This window comes from Oryx dammah, unplaced genomic scaffold, assembly GCF_014754425.2.
Source record: "Oryx dammah isolate SB20612 unplaced genomic scaffold, SCBI_Odam_1.1 HiC_scaffold_8, whole genome shotgun sequence".
In the NCBI taxonomy this organism is placed as follows: Eukaryota; Metazoa; Chordata; class Mammalia; order Artiodactyla; family Bovidae; genus Oryx; species Oryx dammah.
In genome coordinates, this window is record NW_024070192.1 from 15,498,812 (window position 1) to 15,516,111 (window position 17,300).

The window sequence follows — 17,300 nt, forward strand, 5'->3', positions numbered from 1 at the left end:
AAAAAAAAAAGGAAATGTGTTGGGAGGGGTTACCTCCAAATTAGGCTCCACTGCCCCGCAACCACAATGTCCCTGCAACAGGCAGCATTCCTTTACCAAGATGTGTCTGAAACACACCAGAATATGATTCTGAGAAATCATGACACGTTTCATGACAAGCTTTTGCTTTACTTACTGGCAGTCCCGTGACTTTCTGACAGGGCAGTATTCAAGGAGGACTTGTTTGGTTCTCAAAGCAAGCCATGGCACTCTGTTTTAAAAAGCTGCCTCGGCCTTTTATAGCGTGACAAGCCTGCTCACACCCAGAGTCTGGATATTTAGATAAGGGCCTGTGTTTGGGATTCCTACCTTAAGTTCCTGCTTTGCTTTTGAGGGGTACCTTTTATTTTTTATTTTTCTATCTTGTGGCTGTGCCACACCACGAAGCATGTGGGATCTAGTTCCCTGACCAGGGATGGAACCTGTGCCCCTTGCATTGGCAGCACGGAGTCTTACCACTGGCCACCAGGGAAGTTCCAGGGGGCTGTTTTTAAAATAACCACTTAGAGCTGAGCCCTTGAGAAAACTGTGGCCTCCACCCACAGCACCTTGTAAGTACTAGGTGCCTCCTACCTGCTCTCTGTCTTGCCCTCTGTGTCTGAGGGCTGCCCTTCCCTTGGCCCACTGGGCCACCAACCCCCTGCCCCTCAACCCTGTTTCTGGGATCAAAAAGCAACAAATTGTTGGTTTTTTCTTCCTCTGTGTTGGTTTACTGAAATTGTCCCTTCAGCCCCAGCAACCCCAGGGTTTTCACTTCCCCACAGTGGGAGTTCAGTGGATGTGGAAATACCTGCCAACCGACCCCAATCCACATGAGTGGCTTGTGCCTCCTCTAACCTGTATATCCTTAACGAACATACCAGCCCCACCTTCTCAACACAGAAGTTAAATGAACTCAGAATCTTTTTTGCTTGGGAACCTTCAGGATCTCCCTAAAACTGTATGCCAAAGAGTAAACTGACTTCTGCAGTGACAGACCCATGGAAGCTTCCTTCCCCATACTGCCTCCAGAAGCCTGGAGAAGGGCTTAGGAGGGTGACTCTGGAATCTGGACCCACCCAGGTCCCAATCCCTTCTGGGGCCAGCTGCAAGCCTCACTGTGGGAAAGACACCAGTATCACCCATCCCATGAGTTTTGGGGAAGATCAAGGAAGAGGATGCATAAAGATGTTTGGTACCTTTAGCCCTTGGTAATGGAAGAGCATTACTGTTTTTTGACATTGAGGAGCCTCTGCCCCAGTGGGGGCCGTGAGCTCCAGAATCTGTTTGTTTCAGAGCAGAGAGCCTGGGAACCAGGCCTCAGCAGACGCTGCAATCTGGATAAGAGGAAATGATAAGAATAAATAAAGCCAAGGATTCGAGTGCTTAAAGCTGCTCTTCAGAAGAATTAAAAGAAAAATAAATCCACTGTCCAGATGCAGAGTCCTCCGCAAGTTCCCATGGGTGGGTCCCTGGCCACTATTGTTCGTTTCTGACCTCTGAGTTTGGGGGACTCTCCTCAGGTGCGCCTGCAAGGGAGATGCAAGGAGAAGAGACTGTGAACGACGCGATGGGGGAAGAGGGGGGATTTCTGGGGTGGTTGGGGCAGCATGGGGCGGCTGCTCTCCCCACCTCATTCTGGTGCTGCAGAAATCAAATCCAAATGTAGCTGTAAAGGGAAAATGAGGCCACAAAACGCAGCTGGAAGGGAATGTGGAAGGAGGTGGCGCAGGGCCCCCACTGCTTGGCGTGGCGGCGGACAGAGTCTGCATGGGACCCTCGCTGGGACTCATATGGTCACATGGTGGTAGGGCTCCAAGGATGGGGGGAGAGGGACTTCCCTGTGGTCCAGTGGCTAAGACTCTGAGCTCCCAATGCAGGAGGCCCAGGTTCCATCCCTGGTCAGGGAACTAGATCCCACATACCTCAACTAAAGATCCCCCATGCAGTAACTAAGACCCAGCACAGCCAAATAAATGAATAAATAAGTACATCATTAAAAAAAAAAAAGAATGCGAGGAAAGGGTTGCGGCAGCACAGGCTGAGAATCTAGCAGTTCTGGCTCTGATTCTGCTGCTGCTGCTGCTAAGTCGCTTCAGTCATGTCCGACTCTGTGCGATCCCAGAGATGGCATCCCATCAGGCTCCCCCGTCCCTGGGATTCTCCAAGCAAGAACACTGGAGTGGGTTGCTATTTCCTTCTCCAATGCGTGAAAGTGAAAAGTGAAAGTGAAGTCGCTCAGTCGTGCCCGACTCTTAGCGACCCCATGGACTGCAGCCCACCAGGCTCCTCCATCCATGGGATTTTCCAGGCAAGAGTACTGGAGTGGGGTGCCATTTCCTTCTCCAATGATTCTACTATTACGATGTAAATGACCTGAGGGGATTCGGTTTTCTTACCTGTGGACTGAATGAAAAAACACCTTCCCTGCCTCTCCATAGGCTCCTGGGGAGACCTCCAGGGAGAGATATATGCAGATATTGACATGATTCTTTCAGGGTCTCTATTCCCCACTAAATGGCTCCTGCAGAGCAGGAACTGTGTCTTATCCATCCATCCCCTTGGTTCAGGGCATACAACAGGTGGTCAATACATGTGTGTTGAATGAGCTGGACGAGGGGAAGTGGAAAGGCAAGCTGCCCTGTGTCCCACAGGCAAAGGTTTAACATCCTCTGAATTTACATCCTCCTTTAACAGAAGGTCTTGGACTTCCCTAGTGGTCCAGTGGTTAAGAATCCACCTGCCAATGCAGGGGACACCGGTTTGATCCCTGGTCCGGGAAGATCCCACATGCTGCAGGGCAACTAAGCCCATGTGCCACAACTACTGATGCCCACGTACCCTAGAGCCTGGGCACCACGGCAAGAGAAGCCACTGCAACGAGAAGCCCGTGCACCGCAGCTAGAGAGTGGCCCCCACTCACCGCAACTAGAGAAAGCCCGAGTGCAGCAACGGAGACCCAGGGCAGCCAAAAATATGCAAATAATAATAATAATTTTAAAAGATCACATGTGGACAATGAATAGAAGACAATAAGGGAATGAAATTATCTGTTGTGTGACAGCACCGTTTCACCTAATCAGGGTTAACAACATGTGTGTCAGTCAACACTCACGGAACACATTCCCCTGATCTCTTTTTTCTCATGGAAAGGTACATAAGTGTCCTAGGAGTGTCTTTACACAGCTCTGAAAGTACAAGGAAACATGTTATTGTGAATTTTGGAATTGGGGCCTGATGGCAAAAGAAGTATTTTTCTACATTGCCAGGAGGTTGGAATTATGCATAACTTTCTATTATATTATTATAATGTTTCTAAAGTAAATAAAACTGAGGGCAGAGAGACACAGTGGACATCTTAAGATCTTTGAAGGAACCAAATCTCTCTGCATTTCCCACAGAACCCGACTCAGTGCTCAGTGTTTGGGAAGTTTGACTTGCTTTGCCCTGGAAGCTACAAAGGGACATATACGTACACAAGACCACCAGATAGCCACATGTGACCACCACTGTGACAGCACCCAGACCTCCAATGACACAGCAGACGTCAGCGACAGAGGAATGTCTGTGAGGGCCCTCCAAATCCGTCTCCCTCCCCACCCTTTCGCTCCCTTTTTCTGATTCTGTCAGTATAATTTTAGGACCAGATTTTTAAGAGTGCTCCTCCCACAACCATCCCATTCCCTCCCTCTCTGATATTAATTAAAAATCAACAGCACGGTTGAGAGAGCTCAGCCTCTGGTGTCTTCACTGGGTTTGAATTCCTGCTCCTGAACTAGTCACTTGACCTCTTCATCCTTCAGTGCCCATACTCCTGTTTACTGCACAGAACAAGCACTGAGCACCTGGAATGTGCCAGGAGCTATGCTGGCGCTGCCCACTGGACGGCTGGCAGGACTCGCTGAGACGAGGGACAGAATAACTGACCACCTCGCTGCCCCACACAAGTGAGGGCATGGTGGCAGTAGCCCTGGAGGCAAACACTTCTGGAGAAGAAGGTCCAAAGTCTTCAAAAATACAGACTTTTGACCCAGAGTTCACTTCTTAGGAACTCAACTTGAAGAAATAATTAAGAATCTATGCAAATATGGATGGCTAATAAACACATGAAAAAATGTTCAACAGCATTTGTTATTAGAAAAATGCAAATCAAAACTACAATGAGGTATCACTTCATACTAGTCAGAATTATTGTTGTTCAGTCGCTCAGTCATGTCCGACGCTGCAACTTCATGGACTGCAGCACGCCAGGCGTCCCTGCCCTTCACCATCTCGCAGAATTTGCTCAAACCCATGTCCACTGAGTCAGTGGTGCCATCTAACCATCGCATCCTATCGGCCCCTTCTCCTCCTGCCCTCAGTCTTTCCCAGCATCAGAGCGTTTTTTCCCAGTGAGTCAGCTCTTCGAATAAAGTGGCCAAAGTATTCGAGCTTCAGCTTCAGCATCAGTCCTTCCAATGAATATTCAGGATTGATTTCCTTTAGGACTCAATCTCCTTGCAGTCCAAGGGATTCTCAAGAGTCTTCTCAAACACCACAGTTTGGAAGCATCAATTCTTCGGCGCTCAGCCTTCTTTACGGTCCAACACTCACATCCATATGTGACAACTGGAAAAACCATAGCTTTGACTAAACGGACCTTTGTTGGCAAAGTAACGTCTCTGCTTTTCAATATGCTGTCTAGGTTTACCATAGCTTTTCTTCCAAAGAGCGTCTTTTAATTTCATGGCTGCAGTCACCCACCATCTGCAGTGATTTTGGAGCCCAAGAAAATAAAGTCTGTCACTGTTTCCATTGTTTCCCCATCTATTTGCCATTAAGTGATGGAACTGGATGCCACGATCTTAGCATTTTGAATGCTCAGTTTTAAGCCAGCTTTTCCACTCTCATCAAGAAGCTCTTTAGTTCCTCTTTGTTTTCTGCCCTAAGGGTGGTGTCATCTGCATCTGTGAGAATGGCCATCATTAAAAAATCTACAAACTATAAATGTTGGAGGGGATGTGAAGAAAAGTGAACCCTCAGGCACTATTTCTGGGAATGTAAACTGATACAACCACTACGGAGAACAGCATGGAAATTTCTTTAAAAACCAGGGGGAAAAGCGACCATGTAACCCAACAGTGCCACTACTGGGTATATATCCTGAGAAAAATCACAATTCGAAAGACGACACGTACCCCATGTTCACAGAAGCACTATTTACAACAGCGAGGACTTGAAAGTCACCTAGATGTCCATCAGCAGATGAATGGACAAAGAAATTGTGGTACATATATACAGTGGAATATTATTCAGCCAGAAAAAGTGAATTTGAGTCAGTTCTAGTGAGGTGGATGAAACTAGAGCGTATTAAACAAAGTGAAGTCAGTCAGAAAGAGGAAAACAAATACTGTATACTAATGCATATACATGTGATCTAGAAAAATGTACTGACGAACCCATCTGCAGGACAGGAATCGAGATGCAGACACAGAGAGGAGACTTGACACAGCAGGGCAAGAAGAGGGTGCGATGAACTGAGAGACCAGCAGCATTGAAACATACATTAGCCTGTGTAAATCAGACGGTCGGCGGGAATCTGCCGTGTGTTGCAGGGAGCTCAACCCAGTGCTCTGCGAGAACCTAGACGGTGGGATGGGGTGGGGACGCAGAGGGAGGGGACATATGTATGCCTACAGCTGATTCATGGTGATCTATGGCAGAAACCAGCACTACACTCTAAAGCAACTGTCCTCCAATTAAAAAGAAATACATTAAAAAAAATAATCTATGCAAATATTTTGCTACACAGCATTACTGATAATGATGACTGGGTGAAAATTAATGTCCAACAATACGGCATGGACAGAGTCAAATGAAATACATTCATGCAAAGGGAAACTACGCAAACAACACTGATCAACTTGCAGGAGTATTCTGACATGAACAGACGTTCACACGAACTGATTTTTAAAAACTGGATGTATAATATGACCTTGTTTCTATTTACTTTTAAATCAAGTAAAGTCTGAAAAGACCTTTGTGCCTGCCTTTTTTTTAAACTTGGGAGTCCAAATCTCCAGGCGTGCTTGTTTACAGAGCAAGTGCCCAGCCCTACCGTGTGCGTGCATGCTAAGTTGCTTCACTCCTGACTCTCTGCGATCCTATGGATTGTAGCCCGCCAGGCTCCTCTGCCCATGGGACTCTCCAGGCGAGAATACTGAAGTGAATTGCTGCGCCATGCTCCAGGGGACCTTCTGGACCCAGGGATCGAACCCAAGTCTCTTCTGCTTTGGCAGGCAGGTTCTTTACCACGAGAGCCACCTGGAAAGCCCCAGCCCTACAGCCGGCCTACTGAATTAGAAGCTCAGAAAGAAGGAATATCTGCATTGTAAATAAGACTCCCAGGTGACAAGGGAGGCTCACCAGAATCTCAGAACCACTGTACATGCCTAAGTGTTAACAGTGGTTATTACTGACATATGGGACAGGTGGTGATTTTTATTTTCTTCTCTTTGTATTTTCCACAATTTACATGTTTGGAAATTAAAAAGAGATATGACCCGAATATCTAACATGGGCTAGTTATCTGTACAATGGAATCTTACACAGTCAATGGAAGCATTGGGTGGAAATACACCGATGACACACTGGCATATGAAAAAATGTGACAAGCCAACACTGAAACCTTTACGTCAAGTTTTATAGAGAGAGAGGGGAGGAGAGGCGAGGAGACAGTTTGACAGCATAGTCTCTAAACTGTTAATAGTGTCTGTTTCTTAGCTGTGACGTTTTAGGTAACCTGTCTTTTTTTGTAACTTTTTCAACTTTTGAATTGTGTACTATTTGTTTACCATCACCAAAATGTATTCTGATTCTGAAAAAATATATATGTAACACTGTCCTTCTGCAGCTTTATTCAAGTTTGCTAACTGAAGCTGCCCACAAGTTCAGATGAGCTGCTGAGGGTCTTGAGGGAGTGAGAGTTAGGGCAACAGAAAGGTGTCGGTGCATAAGAGGGTGAAGCCTTTCAATGAAGAAGAGAACCCCCAAGGGTTTTGTAAACTTTACTAAAAAAAAACCAAGTGTGTGTGTGGCGGGGGGGGGGGATTAAAAAAAGATACACACACACACATATACACACGCTGTATATACTAGATGGTTTATGGGGCTCTATTTAACGGACCCGGGATTGAACTCAGGCCCTTGGCAACGAAAGCCTGGAGCCCTAACCACTGGACCACCATAGAATTCCCCCCAAAATAAAAAATTTAAATGAACAACCAACAGGAGAAAGATATTTCTAACAAACACAGCAAGAAGTTCATATAAGCCAATGGGAAAAATATAGAGATCCAGTAATTTTAAGCCCCTAAGACCTGAAGAGATGAGATGATAAAGAATATGTCTGAACAGGCAGTTGATGAAGAAATATACACATCTAATGAAGTCACAGAAAAATGTGTAAAAGCATTTGAAGCACTGGTAATACTGGTAATGTTATTTATTTGCTGGATCCAATCCTTGGCTACATGGGTGTGTTCAGTCTGTGAAAATTCATTGAGCTGAACATTTATGGTGTTCACTTTCCTGTATTTATATAGTACACCAAGAATGAAAAACTTTAAGAGCAAAGCATGGAAAATACAAAATAAGAAATTGGGTGGGAGGAACAGGGTGAGAGAGAGAAGTTCATGAGTAAACGTAAGTATTGCAAAGTTCTCTCTCTGTCTTGCCTAATGTCCATTATATTATAGCACATACTTACTTGTTTACAAAAATAAAACAAGACCATGCAGGAAACCAAACAGACATAGACTCTGCCACTCATGAGATGCGTGATCCGGCTCACAGCCTTGCTGGCTCAATTCCCTTATCCACGAAATGGAGGAATGTGAGGATTAAAACTATGGGGCATGCACAATTGCCTAATACTGACCCTGGCAGATTAGACGTGCTCAGTATTAACCTGGTTTCCATTTCTCTCATTTGTTACACATAAAGATTTCAAGAAGGAGGAAGCCTTCCAAAAGCCTGTCCCTTGACTGGCACTTATCTGATATGCACTCCAATCTTGTCCGTAAGGACCACCACTTAGTACATGTATTATTGAGTTTGCCTTCTCTCTGGCTGTCCCTTGCGTAAACACTCGGTTGATGAGCACCAAGAACAAGGCGTTTGTGTTTGAGGGTCCGTTCATGGAAACAGCTCGAGGCCGGTGCCTCACCCATCATCCAGCTCTTGCTCCTGAGTGTCCTGAGTGTGCCTTCAGGAACCCAGCTCAGAGGGTGACCCTCCTACACCAGCCTCCTTGCTGGCCAGTAGGTGAAGCCCAGCTCCAACATATCATTTAAAAAAAGAAAAAAAAAAACCCAAGACGGGCAAACGGGGAATGGCTTGGGAAAACTAACCAAGGTCCCAGCCAGCTGGGTCTCAGTCCCAGGGGCCACCCACCCTGCACCCAGTGTCCACTCTTTCCTTCTGCGCCAGGCGGTCCCCTCTTTGCTGGACCCACCCGACAAGGCTCCCTTCAGTTCAGTTCAGTTGCTCAATCGCCCCCGACTCTTTGCAACCCCATGGACTGCAGCAGGCCAGGCCTCCCTGTCCATCATCAACTCCCGGAGTTCACTCAAACTCATGTCCATTGAGTCAGTGGTGCCATCCAGCCATCTCATCTTCTGTCATCCCCTTCTCCTTCAGCCTTCAATCTTTCCCAGCATCAGGGTCTTTTCAGTTCTTTGCATCAGGTGGCCTTAAAGTACTGGAGTTTCAGCTTCAACATCAGACCTTCCAATGAATATTCAGGATTGATTTCCTTTAGGATGGACTGGTTATATCTCCTTGCAGTCCAAGGGACTCTCAAGGCTCCCTTAGCACTGGGAGATCTCCCCCTCCAAGGAGATTCTGGCCCCATGGAATCACGTGCTGTGGGTGTGGCCCTGTTAGGAGTTGGGAATGAGCATGGGTGAGATGGGAATCTCCCAGTAGGACAGGGAGAAAGCTGTCCTTTGCCACCCCATTGCTGCCAATTATAGACATGCTAAAAGAAAAAAAAAATCACCTCTGTCAAATAATCAGTACACAAGAGAGGACTTCCCAAGTGGATAATTTATCTGCTCGTCAACGCAGGGGACACAAGTTCAGTCCCTGGTCTGGGAGGATTCTACCTGTCCCAGAGCAACTAAGCCCATGCAGCACATCTACTGAGCCCCAGCTCTAGGGTCCACAAGCCACAACGACTGAAGCCAGTGTTTCTAGAGCCTGTGCTCTGCAACAAGAGAAGCCACCATAATGCAAAGTCCAGGGACCACAGCTAGAGAGAGCCAGTCCACAGGGACCAAGACCCAGCACAACCGAAAATAAATAAAATAAATAAATAACTATAAACACATAACAGAGCAGAATGTGACACCCATCAGTTCAGTTCAGACACTCAGTCGCGTCCGACTCTTCGTGACCCCATGAATCGCAGCACGCCAGGCCTCCCTGTCCATCACCAACTCCCAGAGTTCACTCAGACTCACGTCCATTGAGTTGGTGATGCCATCCAGCCATCTCATCCTCTGTCGTCCCCTTCTCCTCCTGCCCCTAATCCCTCCCAGCATCAGAGTCTTTTCCAATGAGTCAGCTCTTCACATGAGGTGGCCAAAGTACTGGAGCTTCAGCTTCAGCATCATTCCTTCCAAAGAAATCCCAGGGCTGATCTCCTTCAGAATGGACTGGCTGGATCTCCTTGCAGTCCAAGGGACTCTTAAGAGTCTTCTCCAACACCACAGTTCAAAAGCATCAATTCTTCGGCGCTCAGCTTTCTTCACAGTCCAACTCTCATATCCATACGTGACCACTGGAAAAACCATAGCCTTGACTAGACGGACCTTTGTTGGCAAAGTAATGTCTCTGCTTTTGAATATGCTGTCTAGGTTGGTCATAACTTTCCTTCCAAGGAGAAAGTGTCTTTTAATTTCATGGCTTCAGTCACCATCTGCAGTGATTTTGGAGCCCCAAAAAATGAAGTCACTAAGAGTCGGACACGACTGAGTGACTTCCCTTTCACTTTTCACTTCCATGCACTGGAGAGGAAATGGCAACCCACTCCAGTGTTCTTGCCTGGAGAATCCCGGGGACGGGGGAGCCTGGTGGGCTTCCATCTATGGGGTTGCACAGAGTCGGACACGACTGAATCGACTTAGCAGCAGCAGCAAAAATGAAGTCTGACACTGTTTCCACTGTTTCCCCATCTATTTCCCATTAAGTGATGGGACCAGATGCCAGGATCTTAGTTTTCTGACACATATGACTTCTGCTAAATTTTGGTGTGATCTTTACCAATTTTATCTTGCCTACTTACTTCAAATACAAGTTATGTTCATTTATTGATATATACTACTTTGACTCAGAGGTTAAAGCGTCTGCCTCTAATCCGGGAGACTTGGGTTCGATCCTTGGGTCGGGAAGATCCCCTGGAGAAGGAAACGGCAACCACTCCAGTATTGTTGCCTGGAGAATCCCATGGACTGAGGAGCCTGGTGGGCTGCAGTCCACGGGGTCACAAAGAGTTGAACACGACTGAGTAAATTTACTTACTTACTTACACTCCCAAACAAATGCTTCTGAGTCTTGTTTTGCACTTAACATCTTAGAAAAAGGACTGTAATGTGTCTTTTAATTTTGTAAAAACCATTTTAATGGCTGTATGCTATTACATGACAGCATATGTTTCATTTACTCCTTCTCTAGCTATTACTGGTCTTCAATTTGTAAGCAGATTCTCAATTATAAATAATATTATATTGAACGTACTGTTACATCACTCTTTGTTGGTACTCTGATGGTACTCTGAGAAGGGTATCTTTTTTTTTTATTGCTAGTGATTTAAAACATTTTCCAAAGCATATTGGACATCAGTATTTCTTCTTTGTGAACTCTGTTCCCAGCCTTTATTGGCTTATCTTAAATGCCTTAAAACTAGTGGAGCAACTTTCCTGGTGGTCCAGTAGCTAAGAGTCCACCTGGCAATGCAGGGGACATGGGTTCAATCCCTGGTCCAGGAACTAAAACCCCACACGCTAAGGGGCAGCTAGGCCCTTGCATCACTCTGGAGTCCATGCTCTGCAATGAAGACCCAGTATAGCCAAAATCAATAAATTCACTAATAATTAGAAGAAAACTAGTGGAGGTTCCTGTATTTTTCTCATTGGTTTATAGGAGCTTCTTGCCATAAATGTTCCAGATATCTCCCGTTTTTCTTCTAAATGTTATCTGGGACACCCTCTGGTTACAACTTCTTCCACTAGGGGTAAGCGCTGTCTGACTGCCAGCAGCAGCACAGGTCAGCGTCACCCTCTTTTTTGTACTTCACATACATGGGATCATATGGCACGAATACCTTGTATCTGGTTCAAGAGTTTTGTGAGCTTCATCCACACTGTCGCATGTGTTGTGGGCTGTTCTTTCTCACTGCTGGGTGCTACTGACCTGTGTGGAGCCACCACAACCTAGCCATTCCATTGTTGATGGGCGTATGGGTAGTTTTCAGTTTGGGGCTATTATGAATAGTGCTGCTAGGAGCAACTTTGCTTTTTAAAGAATATCGTTTAGTTTCTTAAATTATCTACCCAATAAAAGGAGAAAAGGTGCCTTTTTAGTGGAGAAATCTGGTAGACACCACCTGAACCAAGTGATCAAAGTCAGCAACACCAATAAGGGAACAAACTAACTTAACGTGACATAATGGAAAGAGCACACTTGTGTCCCATACCTGTGGTTTTCCTCCCAAAAATGTTTAGCATGAATTTAATGATTAAACAATCAGATAAAATGACTGCTAACATTCTAGCAAACAACTGGCCTGAAGTCATCAAAAATGGAATGTCATAGGGACTTCCCCAGCAGTCCAGTGGCTAAGACTCCAAGCTCCCAATGTAGTGGGCCTGGGTTTGATCCCTGATCGAGGAACTAGATCCCACATGCCACAATGAAGATCGAAGGTCCCACGTGCCACAATTAAGGCCTGGCACAGCCAAATGAATAAATATGCAAGGTCATAAAAGAAAAAAAAGACCAACTATTTTAGATTAAAAGAGACTGAGAGACACGACATCAAATTGAGTCCTGGACTTAAATAACAGCTGAAACATGGGGACAATGGAGAAAGTCAAACACAAACTGCGTATTGGAAAAAAAAGAGTTGTTGCATCTGCTACCCTTCTTGGATGTGATTATGGTTTTATAAAATGTCTTTGTTTTTAGTTGATACATGGTGAAATACTGATGTGAAATGTCGTGTCTACAACTAACGCAAAGCTTCAGCAAGCACGCACGCGTACACACACACACACGCACACACACACCCCCACCCCCCCACCCCCCATACGAATGCTCACTGCATTTTCCCCTCAACTCTTCTAGTCGTCTGAGACCGAGTGTAATACCAATGTAGTCCTCTGAGTTTTTTTCCCCGCACTCAACATTTTGTCTCTAAGAATCACTCACGTTGATGCATGTATTGAGGTCTGTCAGTTTGCTGCTGCTGCTGCTGCTGCTGCTGCTGCTGCTGCTGCTGCTAAGTCGCTTCAGTCGTGTCCGACTCTGTGCGACCCCAGAGACGGCAGCCCACCAGGCTCCCCCGTCCCTGGGATTCTCCAGGCAAGAACACTGGAGTGGGTTGCCATTTCCTTCTCCAACACATGAAAGTGAAAGTGAAGTCGCTCAGTCGCTCAGTCGTGTCTGACCCTCAGAGACCCCAAGGACTGCAGCCCACCAGGCTCCTCCGTCCACGGGATTTTCCAGGCAAGAGGACTGGCGTGGGCTGCCATTGTCAGTTCCCTACTGCATTATATTTCATTGTGTGTTTATACTCTATAATTATCCATATTTCTTTCAAGGTGCATTTTTGTTTTTGCTTTGGCTATGGTTAAACAGTGCTCCTAAACCACTCTTTATCTCCTCAGATCCTCAGAAATGAGGTTAAGCATCTGTGAAGTTAGGAAATCCTTTCCTTGGGGACCAAGACTGACTACAAGGCCGTTTCCTGTTGAATTCCTACTTGACCAGGCTGCTCTGACTCAGGGCTGTTCTCTTTGTGGTCAGAAAGGTTCCTGACCCTGTGTCTGAGATTTCTGAGCCGTCTATTGCTTCCATCTTTCTTCTAAAAAACTTAAAATTGCACCTAAAATGAAATCAGTGCACATTTGCTTCTGGAACATTGCTCTCCACTGGGGGTGGGGTGTTGCTCTTAAAACGTAAGCTTCAGGAAGGCAGGAGCCATGCCTGGTTTGTTCACCATCAAATACTACACGTAGCACATTGTCGGTGCTCAGGAAAACAAAAACAAAACAGCCAAATGAATGAGAAACTGCTCGTCGGGGATCAGGCATGTACCTTTATTTAATTACTACCAGAGTAATTACAAATTATTTTGTAAGCTTGTTTTGTGGTCATGAGAAGTTTCCTTCTTAGATATATTTCCACATACTGGAGTTGTCCATTGTTTTAAGGTATCTTGGTTTGATTAGCTATGCTTTTGCTATCAGGCTTCTAAACAGTTTCCAATTTGTTTTGCTACTACAAATAGTCCTTCTATGAACATTTTCTTTTTCCTTTTTGAGGTTAATGACTTACAAATTCCCCAAGTGCAATTATGAGGTCAAAGTATATGAAGTCTTATTTAGTTTCTTACATCTTGTCTGAAAGACTGAATCCAGAAAAACTGAACTAATTTACATGCTCCAGTCATACAGACGCAGAAGGGGATGGCACCCCACTCCAGTACTCTTGCCTGGACAATCCCAGGGGCAGAGGAGCCTGGTAGGCTGCAGTCATGGGGTCACGAAGAGTTGGACACGACTGAGCGACTTCACTTTCACTTTCATGCATTGGAGAAGGAAATGGCAACCCACTCCAGCGTTCTTGCCTGGAGAATCCCAGGGACGGGGGAGCCTGGTGGGCTGCCGTCTCTGGGGTCGCACAGAGTCGGACACGACTGAAGTGACTTGGCGGCGGCAGCAGCAGCAGCAGCAGGCATACAGATGAGTTTCCTCACAGATCTGCCATGATTAGGTTTTCTGTTTTCACCAGCTTAATTATGTATTTTTGAAAGTTAATTTCTAGTGATCTTTGCACTTTCTACATGACAAACTTGCCGGGTGAATTTTCTCAGCTGCAATCAGCTAGAAATTGAAACTAAAATTTTAAAATTATAATCCAGTTGTCCCATACCATTTACAAGTACAGATTCCTTTTCATATCAGGGTGTTGTTTCTGGCATGTCTCACATTAGTTCTTGTAACAGTCTAGGTCTATGTTTGAAATTTACTCCAGTCTACTGGGCTCTTTTTCTGTTTAATTCAATGCCATATGTTTCTCACGACTGTCACATCACCTAAAACTCTGGAAGGGCAACTCTCTTCATTGCCTTTCTACTACTACAAACAAAATTCTCATCACAGGAATAAATTTACAATCATGGGAGGTGATGGACAGTATGATAACTAAACTTATATGGAGATCATTTCCCAATATGTGTGTACTAAGTTGCTCAGTGTGTCCGACTCTTTGCAATCCCATGGACTGTAGTCCAGCCAGGCTCCTCTGTTCACGGAATTTTCCAGGCAAGGATGCCGGAGGGGGTTGCCATTTCCTATTCCAGGAGATCTCCACCCAGGGATGGAACCCACATCTCTGAGTCTCTTGTATTAGCAGGCGGATTATTTATCACTGCACCACCTGGGAAGCACCATTTTGCAATATACACAAACATCAAATCATTATGTGTACACCTTAAATTTAATACAATGTTACATGTCAATTACACTAAATAAAACCTGTGAGGGGAGCTCTTTGGAACACCTGTCCGCTTTGATTCAATTAATATTTACTAAAGGATACCGTGTCCAAGGTTGGAGGCTGTGCCGGGTTGACAAAGCCTTGCCCCGGAGGTTCCAGTCGGCGAAGAAGGGGTAAGTCTCCACCTGGCGGGCGGCAGCGATGAATTGCGAAAGGAGGCGGAAGAAGCGCTCCTTTTAGAAGGCTAAAGCTGCCGGTCAGAGCGGGGACTGCGAGCCACATCTGCGGAGCCACGCCCTCCTGGTGGCGGAGAGAGAAGCAGGGGCTTCACAGGCAGGACTCAGGGCAGCCGAACGCGACTTGCTCAAGGGTTTGAAGAGGAAGACTAGAACCTGACCGCGGAAGGCCGCAAATTCTCAGTTCAGAAAGTTGAGACTGGCGATAAAAGCGGCCCTTTTGAATCATAAGTCTGGCAACGATGTGGACTCTGGACTGAGGCTGGAAGCCAGCAGGCGGAGACCCCAGATGCAAACCGCATCGCAGAGGCCAGAGCTAGAGAGAACTTCCCAAACAGTGCCCGTCAACAGGGAAGCAGCAAAAAACCCAAAAAAGACAGTACATCCTTCCAATGGACTACTGAGCACCGTTAAGAATGACACAGCTCTGAAGCCTGTCATGGAAAGGCCACGAATATTGCAAAATAAAATTTAATGTATTGTACAGCATAAAACGTGGTCCTGTTTGTGTAAAAGGAGTATTTGTATGTGTGTATAAGCATAAAAAAGGGAAGATCACCCCAACTACTAGCAGTGACTACTGTTAGGCTGTGGGTCAAGGGAAGTGAGGACCTCAAATCGTTAGTTAAAACTTTAACCCTGTATGGCTATTTTCCACACGGCATGTATTATAAAACAGGCTCTCAGCAGCACGTATGCTACAAGGTGAGGCCAGCAAGGGCACGGGATTTAGTAATTAGGAAGCCTAATTACTAGAACCCCTGGGAGGCAGCTTCTTAGGAGGAAGGCTAGATGAGGTGGAATGACCGTTGGCTGAAAGGGCAGAGTCCCAGGAACTGGGCTCCAAGGGAAGTTTAGCTGAAGAAGCTTCATTATAAAGAGAAGCAGCAGGAGGGGGAGTAAATTGAGGGGCTTAAGGGGTAAAGACAACTGAGGATGGGTATTTTTTTTTTCTTTAGGATTTAAATTTACTTTCAGAAAAAGTATGGTTACTTTTAGGCACTTAACGGTAGTTAGCAAAGTGTCGCCGAGCAATGGATAATCAAAGACCTACTTTGATTAAAAAAGTGGCTGCAGTTATTTAGAACTTTGTTGAGGATTGTGTTTTTTCATGTTTTCTCCCCTCATAATAAAAAATAGCACTAACAATATTATTTGCTAAGACGTGACTGTCCAGCATTGTTCCGTGTATTTCATACATCTATTATGTCATTTCTTATGACACCCCTATGAGGGACTATTATTTTATTTTTACAGATGAAGAAACGGGAGCCTCTGCCCGAGTTCACACAGCTGTGCTGATTTACATCTAAGAGGAAGCCGGGGCGGGGCGCTCCCAGCCACCCTCCTCCTGCCTCAGTCTACCCTGGGGTGAGCTGTGTCTGCCCCCCATTCCACACACTTTCTGAGGATGTCGGGAGAGGCTGGGCAACGGGCTTCCTGTTTTTCCCTGTAGGAGCTCCAAGCCCACTACAGCAGCTTCTCGGTGTCCTTCTAGAGATGAACCCCCCAAAAAGGCCACCCCTCCATTCTGGCGTTTATCCCTGTGTTCGCCCTCTGTGAGCTTGTGTCCTTAGCCCAGGCGAGCCCAAGAGGCAGTGACCAGGACCCCTCGGGGTCCTTCTGAGAATCCTGAGTCTTGAAGGAAGGGCAGTGGTAGTCAGGCCAGAAGACGAGGAGGGCATGCCAGGCAGAGGGAAGGGTGTGTGCAAAGGCCTGAAGATGGCAGGGGGAATGCGTGGGGGGGCTGAGAAGAAGGTGAGCGTTCCTACCCACCATCCAGCAACACAACCAGGGCTTTTTTAGGGTGGGGAACTCAAGTTGGGGGAGGGCAGAGCTGAGGAGAGGCAGAGAGCATGCGCCCAGCCAGGCAGGATGGGAGGGGTATACATGGTCAAGGGGCTCAGAAGAGGGGACAGAGGATCTAAAGAGGGGGAAGGGCAGGAAGGCACCTAACTAACCACTGGAGTTCCACGTGGTGCCGCGGGTGGGGGCCCGGCCTAGCCTGTCCTCCGAGGAGCTGGAGCTGGCTGATACCACTGCGCAGCCTTCATCCTGCCTGTTGACAACACAGCTCCTGCTGAGGAGTAACTGGGATCTGCAGGGCCCAGAGTGAGGTCCAAGAGCTGCGTCACCGCTCGATGGCCCACCCCACCCAGATTTATAGGATCCAGTTATGGGAAAGTAGCTGTCCCCCCCATCTCATAATGGACTAAACAGGAAGGATACTTTCTGTTGGCAATGCTAAGGCCCTCCAAGCCCAGGGACCCCCACTGCGGGTGC